Raw genomic sequence first — 13612 nt, forward strand, 5'->3', positions numbered from 1 at the left:
AAAATGTATTTGAGAGAGGTGGGATATGATGATAGAGACTGGATGAATCTTGCACGCTATTGTGACCGATAGTGGCCTTATGTGAGGACGGCAATGAACCCGAGGGTTCCTTAAAATTCATTTGTTAATAAGTAGGTAAGTTCATTTCCTTCATTAGGGGTATATTGTTTCACTGAGAGTTCTCAGGCAATTTTTGAGAACAAATCTGTAAGGCGGACTTTAATAATTTCAAGGGAAAAATTGTTCCGGGGCCGGGTATCGAACCTGGGACCTTTGGCTGAGCACGCCAACGCTCTACCGACTGAGCTACCCAGGAACCCTACCAGTCCTAGAATCAATTATTCCATTTTTTTATCTACATACCTCAAGTAGTTTGACAAAACGTCAGATATCCAGCATTGAGTGCACACTTCTTCTATGTGACTTAAATTATCGTTTTCTGTTAAGCCTTCAGCCATAGGTCCCGGATTCAATACCCGGTACCAGAACAATTTTTTATTTTGAAGTTATTCAATTTTTAAGAAAACAGAGTTAAATAATGGGCTATGAAACTGGAAAATTTGAAAATATCTTATCGTCTATGGCGAACTCAATAAAACTGCCACACTGGGTTGCATGTTAGTTGTCTTTAAAGGGCATCCTCTCCTATAACAATCAGATTTAGAGAGAGAGGATTAGGCCTAAGTGAGTTGCATTCTTTACTTATAAATGGCTTTTAAGGAACCTGCAGATTCATTGCTGCCCTCACATATATGTATATGAAACATTTCATTGCGTGTTTTGGGAGTCATTGCTTCAATTCCCAGTATGCTCAGTCAGTATTAGGGAGCAGTGTATAATGACAATAAATTATTGAAATAATTTTACCTTTATCATTTAAAATGTGCAGAAATTTGTTCCAATATAACGTTTCATCTGTAATAGTAATATGCGTTACAAGAGCGGTATGTTGAAGTTCTCATGTTCGAAGAAAAGTTTGAAAAAGCGAAACGTAGTTGAGCTTTTTTAATTTCCGAGAATTGAAAGAAAACATACCGCTCGTGTATCGTACATTATTTTGTACGAAGATCGTTTATTACATACCTGAAAGAGGAATTTCTAATTAGTTGCAATGAAATCTCCATCTTGGTTTCTGTTCAATGACTGCAAATTTGCAAAACAAAAATATCTATCTTCAACATTGTTGCTTTAAAATGTTTTCTGTGTTTACTATACTCCAGCAGGCCGTGATATAAGTCTCTCTTTTTTTCCCCCCAGTCTATGATGAGTCTGGAATCTTGTTGATTTTTTCACGGCTTCCTTAATGTTACTTGCATCACGAATGCAGTAACTTTAGTTGAGTTATAGATTTTACTTAATTTTTGCAAATATTTAAAAACAATAATTAACAGTGCAATTTAGGTGAAATTGCAGTGTTAAGTTTCCAATTTATAATTATTACTATATTGAACGTCTCTAAAAATAGTATGTTAAAAGCCTAAAGCAGTAAAATCAATATGTCACTTAAGCGGTAAGAAGAGGGAAATTATGTGTGTTAGGTTATGAATACTGAATGTGGAATTTTAGACTTTCCGCGGATTGGTTTTGTGCCGAAACCAAGCAAATACGCACTCTCTCGCACAAAAGAATTTTAATGTGTTAAATTTGTTTGGATAAGATTGCTGCACATTTAAAGGACTAAAGTAATATTTTTTCAATCATTTATCATAATACACTGCTTTCTTAAATTGACTGAGTATATTGGGAATTAATTACTTGGCTTTTCCGAAACACGATATGAAATGTTTCACATAAAACAATTTCTTTTTTCAAATAGCAAGCACAAACGAGCAAAATTGTATTAAACCTTTCTGTTTGAAATATTTCAAAGAATGGTTCCTTGAAATTAATGACGTCACTTACGGTTTAACCTGTGTGTGTATATATTTTTCAAATAATTTTGTATTTCCAAGTTTCGGAATTAGTGCTATACTGACATTCAGTTTCAGAAGTTTTAACAATATCCTTATAATGTTGTCCCAACTTGTAGTAGATGTAAGTACGAGTATTAATGTCAAGTTTCCATTACAAACTTCAATCACAATTACAGCAACATAGACACTGACATGAATATACTACACATCCAAACAAAAACCCAAAAACTTGACACTCTAGAATAATGATATTTACAAACACACAAAGACTCACTCACAGCATCTCCTAATCACTCAACTCAATTTCAAAACACACAACATTTTCGAGACAATCATGAACACACCCCGCCACAACAGGAAACTAAAAAGTAGCGCGGGACCTTCATTAGGCTTCGGACAATGAAAAATACTACTTCGAAACTGGTCAGCCAGGTAATTTTCTAATGTTAACACAGTAAAGAAGTTATAAAGTTAATCAGTGATTTTATAAGTGTTAAAAGTGTGTATCCATCATTATTTATCTTTCTTTGTGCTGTACATAGTAATGAATATCATTACTTATGACTATTTTACTGACAATTCTATGAATTAATTAAACTTAGCGTTTGAAATCGTGTACACTTCGTAAGGATAAGCTGCACCTATATCATTTTTGTAATTGGTCTGCAATGAGGTGATTGCTAAAATATGTTATGTGGTTTTGTGGATAATTCGCAGAAAATTTGTTACTTTACTCTCATATGTACTAGTATATTATTTACTTGCCTAATCACAGCGTTATAAAGGGTGTAAGGGCTATAAGTGCCGTCCAATTCACAGTCATCGGAGATGCTCTGCAGGATCAAAAAATGTTAATACAACATAAGGTCAAAACTTGATAGTTTTCCCAGAAAAAAAAAATTATTTTCTTATTTTATTTGCTTTATACTGCTTATGTCGTTAGTAAAATTACGAAAACAATTACATCAGTAGGTATATCTAGCAAAGAGTTAATATTAGTTTAAATAAATATTTGTGTGTTCTACTAGTACGTTTTCGTGAAATTCGATAAAAACATATGCTTAAATTTGTTAATATTCTGGCGTGAGAGACGTGGCTACGTTCAGTAGGCAGTACTCTGCACAGACGGAAGTACGAGTCAGCCGAGTTAAAGCTCCCTGTGCATAGCTATACTGCCGAGCGGACTGCAGTTCAGTACAGGGTATTCGATAAACAACTTACAATGTCATTCACAGTTTAGGAATATCATATGTTGTTAATTTATGGAGAAAGTCGTCGTAATTCAAGTGAGGCAAGAAAGATGTAGCGTTAACGTTTTCCTCAAAGAAGGTTACCTAATCGGAGAACTTTTGTAGCAGTTTCTCAACGATTATTAGAAACTAGGAGTCACCATACCCGTTTCGAAAATCACACAACCAGAAATTTGTTTAAAAATGATACTGCTTTACGGAAGCAGGAGAGATTAGAAAGTTGCATTAGAAAAACGTTCGTATGATTTTGTGCAGAAAACCATTATTGTTTATTTTTAAGACCTACAATTAAAAAAGGGAGCAATATTGTTACAGAAAATGTAAATTTACCATAATCTTCTATTAATGAGATTGAAAGTTTGTATTTGCTGCTCGTTTTATGTAAACAACAGTATTATCATGGTCCTCTCCTGCATTAGAACAGAGCATCTGTTTAGTACCGCTATGTCTGCACCCGCTTGAGCTGTTCGGTGTACTTCTAAACCTCCTCCTCCCCGCTTCAGCTGTACTGTATTCTTCTAAATTCCCTTTTCCCCATCCAGCAACGTTGCAAAATGTCTAATAGTCTAAACTTCAGTAATTAGTTAAATATTAAGCTTACAGTTAGAAAAAAATTGTAAGGACATTTTTTCCCCCTTGTGACATGAACAGGGAACGGATTTATATGGACTAAAAATATATGAAATATGTAAATATATATGTAGTTATTTTTACCAAAATATGGAATTAAATATGGATTTTTACCAAAATATGGAATTAAATATGGACTTAAAATTATAAAAAAATGACTATGTACGTTAAATATTGGTACATTTTAATCAAACTAAACAAAAAATATAATGGACGTACCTTATCTTCCAATGTAGTTTCAACAAAACACAATTTTTATTGTCTGTTACCATAACAATAGGTTACAAACATTTCTTTCAAGTGCTGAAAAGTGAATCTTCTTCTATTGTCTCTGAGGATAGATTTATACTGACTAAAAGAGCGTTCGACGTCACAAGAAGTAACTGGTACATAATTCAATTTCACAATGTCTGCTGGGGATAAGTCCAAGTTAATCTTCACTGTTGATTCACCACTCATCACAGCAACAACCTTTTGTAGTTCTTCATATCCAGGGTTTTTTGAAAGTACAGTGTCCACCTTAGCTCTTACTGCATCTGCAACTTTACCTCTACCACGATTCAGTTGTTCCACAGTACTATTTATAATTTCAAAACTTTCAGATAGTGAAAGGTGCCTATTTTGGAGACTTTTGAGCGTTTTTATGATGCATGAAAATGTATGCTGAATGTGAGCTAAGTCATTCTTCACACTTATGTCACAGGTAACTGTTTTCGCAGTATCAATTGAGACTGCATCTTCAGAGTCCAATGCAAGGAGAACATTGTTAATAGAGTCTATATGTTCGGCATAATATTCAACTGCTTCTAGCCATGTACCCCATCTAGTTAAAATTGGCTTTGGTGGCAATGGAATTTCAGGGTACATTTCTTTCAACACGTTAACTCTACTGGGAGCTTTGAGAAATACTTTTTTCACTGATGAAATCAACAAATCTACTTTAGGGAAATTGTCTCTGACCACTTCTGCCACACGATGAAATGCATGCGCCACACAAGTAAAATGAGTCAATTTAGGATATACAACAGATAATGCTTGTCCAGCTTTGACCATATAAGGGGCAGCATCGCTAATAAAGAATAACACATTATCGTACATAATACCCTTTGGCCACAGGATACCCATAGCTTCGTTGAACAGTTTAACTATAGTTTTGTTATTGCACTTTTCTAGAACATCACAATGTAAAAGAATTCGTTCAGAATATTGTTCACTTAACAAACCGATAACTACATTACCAACAAGTCTACCTTCTTTGTCGGGAGTCTCATCAATGGAAACCCAAATTGAACTATCTTTAATTTCATCTCTTATCTTCTGTATTGTCTCATCGTAGATGGATGGAGCATACGTCTTCCTAAGTGTTGACTCATCCGGGATTGTATGTTGAGTATATTTTTCAAGGAATTCCCTGAAGACCTTATTCTTTAGTTTGTAGAGAGGAATATCAGCAGAGATGAGAGAACGGCACAGGTCGATGTTAAACTCAGATCTTACATTCGATGTTGTTGGTTGTGTTAAAAACAATTGTCTCTGCTTGGAATTTAGTTGTTTGTTGGCCTGATGTTTACTAGTTGTAATGTGTTGTTGCACCAGGAACTTTTGTGTAGATGATACTGCACACTGACACAAATTACAAAATAATATTTTATTGTCAGTTGATAAACCATCTTCTTTAAATTCTGAAATGTAACTTGTTAGTTTTGATTTTAAATTGACTGAATGACGTACTTTTGGCATATTTACCGTCTTTATAGTATGATTTACAAAACTGAACCTATGTGTACTCTGACTGGCATTTAACTGTTGAGCTGCACAACTGAAGTCTGTTAAAAATTTTAAATTAAATTAATACAGTTTTGTAACTTACTTTCCCATTGTTGATAGGACTGCTAATTTTCAAATAACTCTGATGTTAAAGGGATTACTGAACATGTGTTTAAATCTCTATTGTTGAAATGTATTTTTAAAAGTTAATGGAATTTTGTTTTGTTTTATTGTTAAACCTAATATAATATGGACTGTTTTATATGAAATATGGAAAATATATGGAAATTAACGAAAATATGTACTAAACTCTAAAATATGGAAAAATATGGAAAATAAAAGTAGGATTTTTCAACCCTACACATTGTGAAACATAAAGATAATGCAAAATATAAATTATATTAGCTTTATAAGTAAATATGTATTTACATATAAATCCTTTCCCTGGACATGAATAATCATCATTTAAAATAATGGCACTTATATCCCACACACCCTAGCCTATATATTCTTGAATTAGAGTTATATTAAATATGGCAATGCTGACTCATAACTGATGACGTAATACATAATCTGAACTAATATTCGCTTGCACTTTAATTCAATATGTTTCAAAGGTTAACCACAAAACTATGTCAATATCATCTTCTGCCCACGTCCTACGCAATCCCCATCCATTATTGCTACACTTACCGTATCAAGACCACATGGAAACTAGCTCTTTGCCACTTACAAAAGGGACAGAGAGGTAGCGTTGTAATCAAGCACCTAACTCACGTACTCAGGCCACTTTACATACAGGAGTAGTTTGTCGATAGCACAACAGGCGTAGTAAACTGAATTGATCTTCCTCCGTAACAAAAACTCGCGTCGCTACTTAATAGTAGCAATGCAAGTTCCTGGAAGCAATTAAGCTGCACTTAAAGAGCGTATTTATACTGTATATGAGATACCTTGAAAATGTTTAGACAAAGATTGTCGCGACCAGCAGCAACAGCAATATAAGAAACTGGCATAAATTGGTTCTTCCGCCATTTTTGTGGTGCTGTACTTCATTGAATCTCTGGTTGGCTCTCTAGAGATTTTGTCGGTATTATAATATCCCTCAACATACTTGCGTAATGTGAGCTGTCAACACAGACGTGCGGTCTCTGATGTATCCTAATCTCAGCATATTCAGAGTTACACTAATTTGAATTTGTCAGTAAAATACCATTTTTCTTTAGTTTTAAGGGTAAAAAAATATTACAAATAGAGAATGAACTATTCATGAGTGTCATTACTTTAATTCGCTAGTGTTTTGAAGCTAAAAATGTGTTGTTAATTGCATTGTACAGATTTTGTTTTTCAATTTTCAACTAAAAATTACGTCAACTTTACGCACTTATCACACAAATTATTACAAATCATACGACTTTAGGAACTTGATTCTTTACAGTTTAATTATGCATCCTAATGCACAGTCTTGAAGAATATATAAGAGTGGCGTGATTTTTAACAATTGTTGTGATAAACGCGTAAGAAAATGTAATTTTGTAGTTTAAAAAAATCTGTACGAAGCTACTATGAAATTCACAACACATTTTTAGCTTCAGAATACTAGCTAATTAAAGAAATGATACTTCTAAATAATTCGTTCTTTATCTGTAATATACTCTTACCCTTAAAACTCAAGATTAATGGTATTTTACGAACCATTTCAAATTAGTGTAATTCTAAAAATATTGAGATTAGGGCAAATGTTTATATGACATATTTTGCTCAGAATGTCTTCGGAAGTAAGCTCCGTAAGGGACTGTAAACCCTAGTGAATCAACCTGTATAACGCCTCTATCAAAACTCAATATGTATTAATGTTCAGTTTTGAATGACATTAGCAGAATAATATATGTATGATTTGTTCACAAGTATTACGAGGAAAACGGTTGAACAACATAAACGGCATTATACTAGGCCTACATGACACTCATGAAACATTGAAAGGTTAAGTGTTATTATTATTATTATTATTATTATTATTATTATTATTATTATTATTATTATTATTATTATTATTTATTATTATTATTATTATTATTATTATTATTATCTCTGTACGTAGATCCTTTTTCACCAGATGTGCGAATATTGCGGTTAGATCTTCAATTTAAACTCGCAGATTTACAATGTGATGTTAAATGGAAGCTAGATGTAAGGACTTGACAAATGTTGAACTTTTCAAAGCTTTGCCAAAGAATAATATCCGAAGCTTCATTCTTTCGCTTGCTGTGTTGAAGCCATGTTCGCTACAACTTACGTTTGTGAAAAATTATTTTCAACAATGAAAATAGTAAAAACCAAATTTAGATCACGACTGACAGACAAATACCTTCGTGATCAACTACGACTGGCAGTAAGTAACATAATTCCTGATTTTGAAACTCTGTCGCAGAGAAACTCTGAAGACAGTTAATTTTAGGTTGTGATAATGTGTCCTATGTTTTCTTATTCATTCTGTTCTTCGTTACACTTACTAAACATTAGTTTGTAACCTTATACTGTATCAAATTATATTTAAGTGCTTGACGTATGGAAAATGAAAATCCGTTAATAAGTCAGACAGTTGTTTCATTTCCCCTTCGGGTGTCTGCCTCCCTCCTTAGGTGCTATGCACGTTGCATGTTATACAGTGGCACGGCGCACGATCACATTTTCGCCATGGCTGCTTTAAAGCCTTGGTTTTTGTGAACCGAAGCATGCAAGATGCGAGGCCCGCCTCGCACAAATCCAGACTACACGAGAGATAGTGAGTGGTTTCTATAGCTGCGATGTGCGCCGACCTCTCACCTCCTCTGATTGAGGTTCTGGCTGAAATGTAAATCTATTATCAGGCATTACATCTTACTTGACTATATGTGTTAGGCGAAGAAAAATTGTTTGTATGCATCTGAAGTCTGACTAGTGTAATACGTAGCTAGTAGGCAATGTTTTTAATGGCGGGAGAAAGAAATTCCACCCTACCCCATTATCACCTGGCCTAGTTGCCTCATAAGTGATGCCTTCAATAATCAATCATTGGTGATCACTCTCAAGGACGTAATCTTATTCTCCTGCAAATTCAATCTCACTATCCTCGTCCTCCGTCCACTCAAACACTGTCTTGTCAAAGTCCTCATCACTAACACTAACTTTTTGTGAAGGGCCTTGTGTAGAATCCATTACGAGAACGGAGAAACACAGTCCAGTTGCACAGACGTGCGGTCTACGAGACCGCTTGCAGTATTTTATGTGCAATATCTTCAGTACAATACGAAATAATTGAATACCGCTAAGTGAACTGCACCATCAGCTTCCCGCCAGAAAGCACACAAGCGTTCACATTTGTAAAGTGACGGGATCTAGTCAATTCAACATTAAACATTTTAGAGCGGTCTCAGAGACTGCACCTCTGTATTTGAGGGATATATAACTTTCACGATACGTGTTTTTTAAATAATTTCTAACAAAAGAACTATTACGCTTGCCTGTAAATTTTAATATTTCATTATTAATTTAAACTCTGGTTACATATTATAATTGCTCTTTAGTCATCACTTCTTGAAGTATGTTTTCCTGTCCTGAATTTTCTCTTTACACATTTAATTTGATATAGTAAATATTATCGTTTGTGTAATACCTTTTAAATATAAAATATTGGGTAGTTAAGAAAAGATAAATTCTAGAACTGCAATATTATGGGGACTGGATAGTTAATAGAAGTAAAAAATCATATCTTTTTATTTGGTGTTTTTTTATAGAAGTACAAAACTTGCTTTTGCATCTAAAGTCTGATTAGTGTAATATGTAGTTGATCGGCGATGTGTGCAATAGACGGGGAGAGAAATTGGCCATCCTACCCCATTGTCTTCTTGCCTAATTGCCTCATAAGTGGTGCCTTATCACTAGACATCGGATTTTTAGGCACTAAAAATTGCAGTTTTAGGCGCCTAAAATAAGGTCAAAATTTGTAAAATTAGGTTCTATTTTAATGAAAATAGGCATTTTAGGCACAGCAAGGTATCATACTTATTTCTTTCACTGAAATTTTTAGTTATACACTAAAATACGCACAAACAAGTATGTTCAAACATTAAAAAAGAATATTATATTATATTATATTATATTATATTTATAAACAGAGCTGCACAAATTTAATATATTGAAACTAATGAAATAATGATTATTGATATCAAGATTACTCATTTTAAGTTATTGAAACTCAGTTCCATGCTCAGACTTTATTATAATTATCTGCACAGTACACCACCAGAATTTTTTCTAAATTCTCCACAGAATCACTGTCACTGAGAATCATTTTGAAAGCAGAAAAACTTCTTTCAACCGAAACTGATGTGAGAGGCGCAAATTTTAAATTAGGTACAATAGAAACATCAATACTTACTGGAACATTTACACTTTCCCCCGATATCACTCTTGATACTTTTTCCAACAATGAAAATCCTACATTCTTATTTAATACGTTGTCCCACTTATTTTTAACTTTTTTCCCCAGTTTCGCCCAAAGCAGAATGTATGTTCACTTGAGCTTCCTTTACTATTGCTATTTGGCTACAAAGAGATTGTTTTTCACGTTCTAATTGTTCAATGCTTGCAGGTATGAAAGAAAAGTTTGATGTTATGTAGGCAATATCGTTTTTCACTCGTGAGTCATTCAGACAATCTTTCACTGCTTTCACACACGCTGCACTATCAGTTTCAGGTAATTTATCAATAACTGTGACCACTTCTTTAAAATACTTAGAATAATACACCACTGACTGAATCCAGGTTCCCCATCGTGTAACAACCGGCTGAGGTGGGAGTGGGATATCTGGAAAGTTCTCTCTGAATATTGAAATCCTGGATGAGGCTTTACAAAAACATTTTTTTGTGTTAGAAATAAACGAATTGACAAGAGGAAATTAATTCCGGATTGTTTCAGAAACCCTGTGAAGGCCATGTGCTAGACAGGTTATATGCGTGAGGTTAGGATAAAATGTTTTAAGAAGTGGAGCTGCAGCAACCATGTATGAGGCAGCATCAGTACAAAACAACAGAACTTTAGAATCGTCTATATTACCTGAGTATAAAGATTGTAGGCCTTTATTTACAAAATAAGCAATGGCTTGGCTATTCACTTTCGAAAGTTCCTTAACACATACGAGGTGTGGAATCGAAGGTCCATCAGGACTAAGTTTTCCTACTACCATATTTGCTATATACCTATTCATAGGATCTGAGGTTTCATCCACAGAGACCCATATGTAAGAATCACCTATATCCTCCCGAATGGAAGCTAAAGTTTCATTGTATATTCTGTCTAAGTAATTTTTTCTTAGGGTCGACTCAGATGGGATATTTTGTTTGCAGTATTTTTGTAAAAACTATCTTAAAACCGGATTTTCAATTGCATTCCAGGGAATGTTAGCAGCAACAAACGCTCTGGTTAAATCAGCATAGAAATTGCTGCTGAGATTGGATGAAGTAGGCTGTGTTAGTAAAGTTTGTTGCAGTTGATTTTTCTGCTGAGCTTTAGCCTTATGAGCCGCTCCTTGCACATGCTGCTTTAGGTGGCACTTCTTTTCTTGCGAAATCTAAAAATGTAAAGTAAACTGAATTAAAATAAAATCCTAATTGTTGTATTGCCGTATTTCTGTCACAAAGTTAGTGGGTTTGAACAATCAAAATTTTAATGACCTGCAAATACTTTAACTATCGGAATTTAAAAGGTTAAAGTGTAGTGGTCTTAAAAAGAATTATACCTCAGGATAGCTCAGTCAATGTATAAATATTATAGGCCTACTCATTAAAATTAATAGAATTTATATATTTCAACTATTGTTACATACCTGTTTGCTACAAATCTTGCAGAATATTATTTTTCCATCATAAGTGAATTCTGAATATTCTGTTAGCCATTGCCGAATCAATGTAGATTTTGCACTTATATTTTTCGGCATTATCGCGTTAAACTTCACAGGAAAACGTCCTACCGCTCAAAACTTCTCAACACAAATAAGGTGAGGGAAAGAGCAACTGTTAACGAGCATTCAAATGAACCGTTGTTATTGAGATTCAATTGGATAAAAATACAAAGTTCCACTTATTGTTGCATTTCCTGGTAGTGTTAACACTAGGAGGGCCATTCTTTTAAATATTTTGTAACGGTTTACCCTACTAATTCGCAGTTTTACGACTTTTCATAAATATTTCAAAAACACTCTTTCTCCAAAAATTGTGATTTTATGACACTCTGAAGGGCAGTACAGCTAATCGGTTTCAGACCGAAAACAGTCATTTTTATAGTATAGTATATCTCTGAATCGGTAGCAGCACATGTTGTGATTGTTGCCTGCTTCAAAACTAAGGTTGGTTCTTTGTCGGCATTTATGCCTCCAAACATGTTAAATTCGGTGAAATCTATTGCGAGTGTCGTGAGATTCAAAACATTTTGTTTCCTTTATCAATGGTTTCATGGCCGGTGTGAAGCAAACTTTCCACTTTTTAAATGCCTTAAATTTCGCATTGAATGCATGTATAAATTATAAAAAGAATGAAGCGACTACCAGATATTAATGATTGTGAGGACTGAATAGATAGGGCGTTGGAGAGGTTATAGCGAAGAAGAAGAGTGCTAAAAAGTGAGTGCAGAAAAGTTAGGGGTGGCAAAAGTGTAAGAAAAGGAACAGAGAAGAAAGTGTTAGTGTAAGAAGATAGGGTAAGAGTGTAATAAGATAAACTATCAAACAATGAATACAATGATATCTGAACAAATGTGAAGTGGAATGAGAAAGAAATTGGAAGTGTAATTTAAGTGAATTAGATATTTGATGTTTTTCAATGTTTTGGATTGGGAGTAGTAGCAGGGGTACTATAACTGTAGGAGTATTATCGAAATAAATATATGGATAGGGGTAATAAAATAGGAAATTTAGAAATGGAAGGGAAACAGTCTAGGTAGGAGGGAGAGAATAGAAGAGGATAGAGGGGGAAGGACATATAGCAATTCAGTCATAATAGAACATTAGAAAGCAATCAAGAAATTCTCGGCAAAGAATACCTTAATAGAAAAGAGTTATATGTATTAAAGGGATGGTGGATCGAAAAACAGAAATGTGAAGGTCCACCATAACTGTGAATTGTAAAGCTGAATGACAAATAAATATCAATATCAATATCAATAAAAGAATTATAAAAAGTAAGAGTAAAATGCGAAACTTTACAGTGAGTTAGGCATTTTTAGGCGAATATTAACAAATTAGGCTCTAATAACCGTTTTAGGGCATTTTAGGGCACTATAAAACTCTTTGAATACCTTTCAATTTCCATGAAACACAAATATTAATAATTATTTTTACTTTTCTCCTAGAGAAACAAAATAGGCATTTGCCCTAGAATCCGATGTCTGCTTATCACATGAGAGGTCCAGATCTGTCTTCGGACAGTTGTCTAAACAACAACAAGTCCTTTAATTGGCCTCTTTAAATTTGGCGGCGCATGCAATTTATATATCCTTTTTATATTTAAATGAAATTTTTCGGAAGTTAATATTTCCCAAGCTTAAGGGCATCTTTTCCTGAAACTACTGAATTTTTTACATGAAATTCTTAGTCTTTTCTGCAACATATGTTCTACACAGTAGAGGTAGGCCTACGTGTTTATGAATATCACACACACTACACGAGGAAAAAAATATATATATATGAATTGAAAAAAAAATATAGCAAAAAATATTAATCAGAGTTCAATATTTTTTCTGTTTCACTAAGGGTGATTAATAATGTTTGCTTTACAATTTACAATGTACATTACTTGATATCTTAAAAAATACAAGGTATAGCCTATGAGTAGAGATAGTAGCAAATAATATGCACCTGAAGAATGAGGTACACTTAGCAAAGTGGGAAAACAGGTTATCAGTTAGGGCTTTTCTTTGCACTTGGATAGGAAACTGATTAGTTATCTTTTATACCACTGAATTCAGAATGATTTATTGTAGAACCATGGACATTTTTATCCCACTCTAAGACTAGA

The 13612-nt window shown here is 33.8% G+C and overlaps 1 non-coding gene across 1 annotated transcript; it reads right to left on the reverse strand.

The window, feature by feature from the left end:
- Window positions 1-243: 243 nt before the first annotated feature.
- On the reverse strand, window positions 244-316 carry TRNAS-GCU (transfer RNA serine (anticodon GCU)). The gene has a single exon. It is a non-coding gene; the product is annotated as a tRNA-Ser (tRNA).
- Between the last annotated feature and the right edge of the window lie 13296 nt (window positions 317-13612).

Source organism: Periplaneta americana, chromosome 5 (genome assembly GCF_040183065.1).
Source record: "Periplaneta americana isolate PAMFEO1 chromosome 5, P.americana_PAMFEO1_priV1, whole genome shotgun sequence".
NCBI classification, from domain to species: Eukaryota; Metazoa; Arthropoda; class Insecta; order Blattodea; family Blattidae; genus Periplaneta; species Periplaneta americana.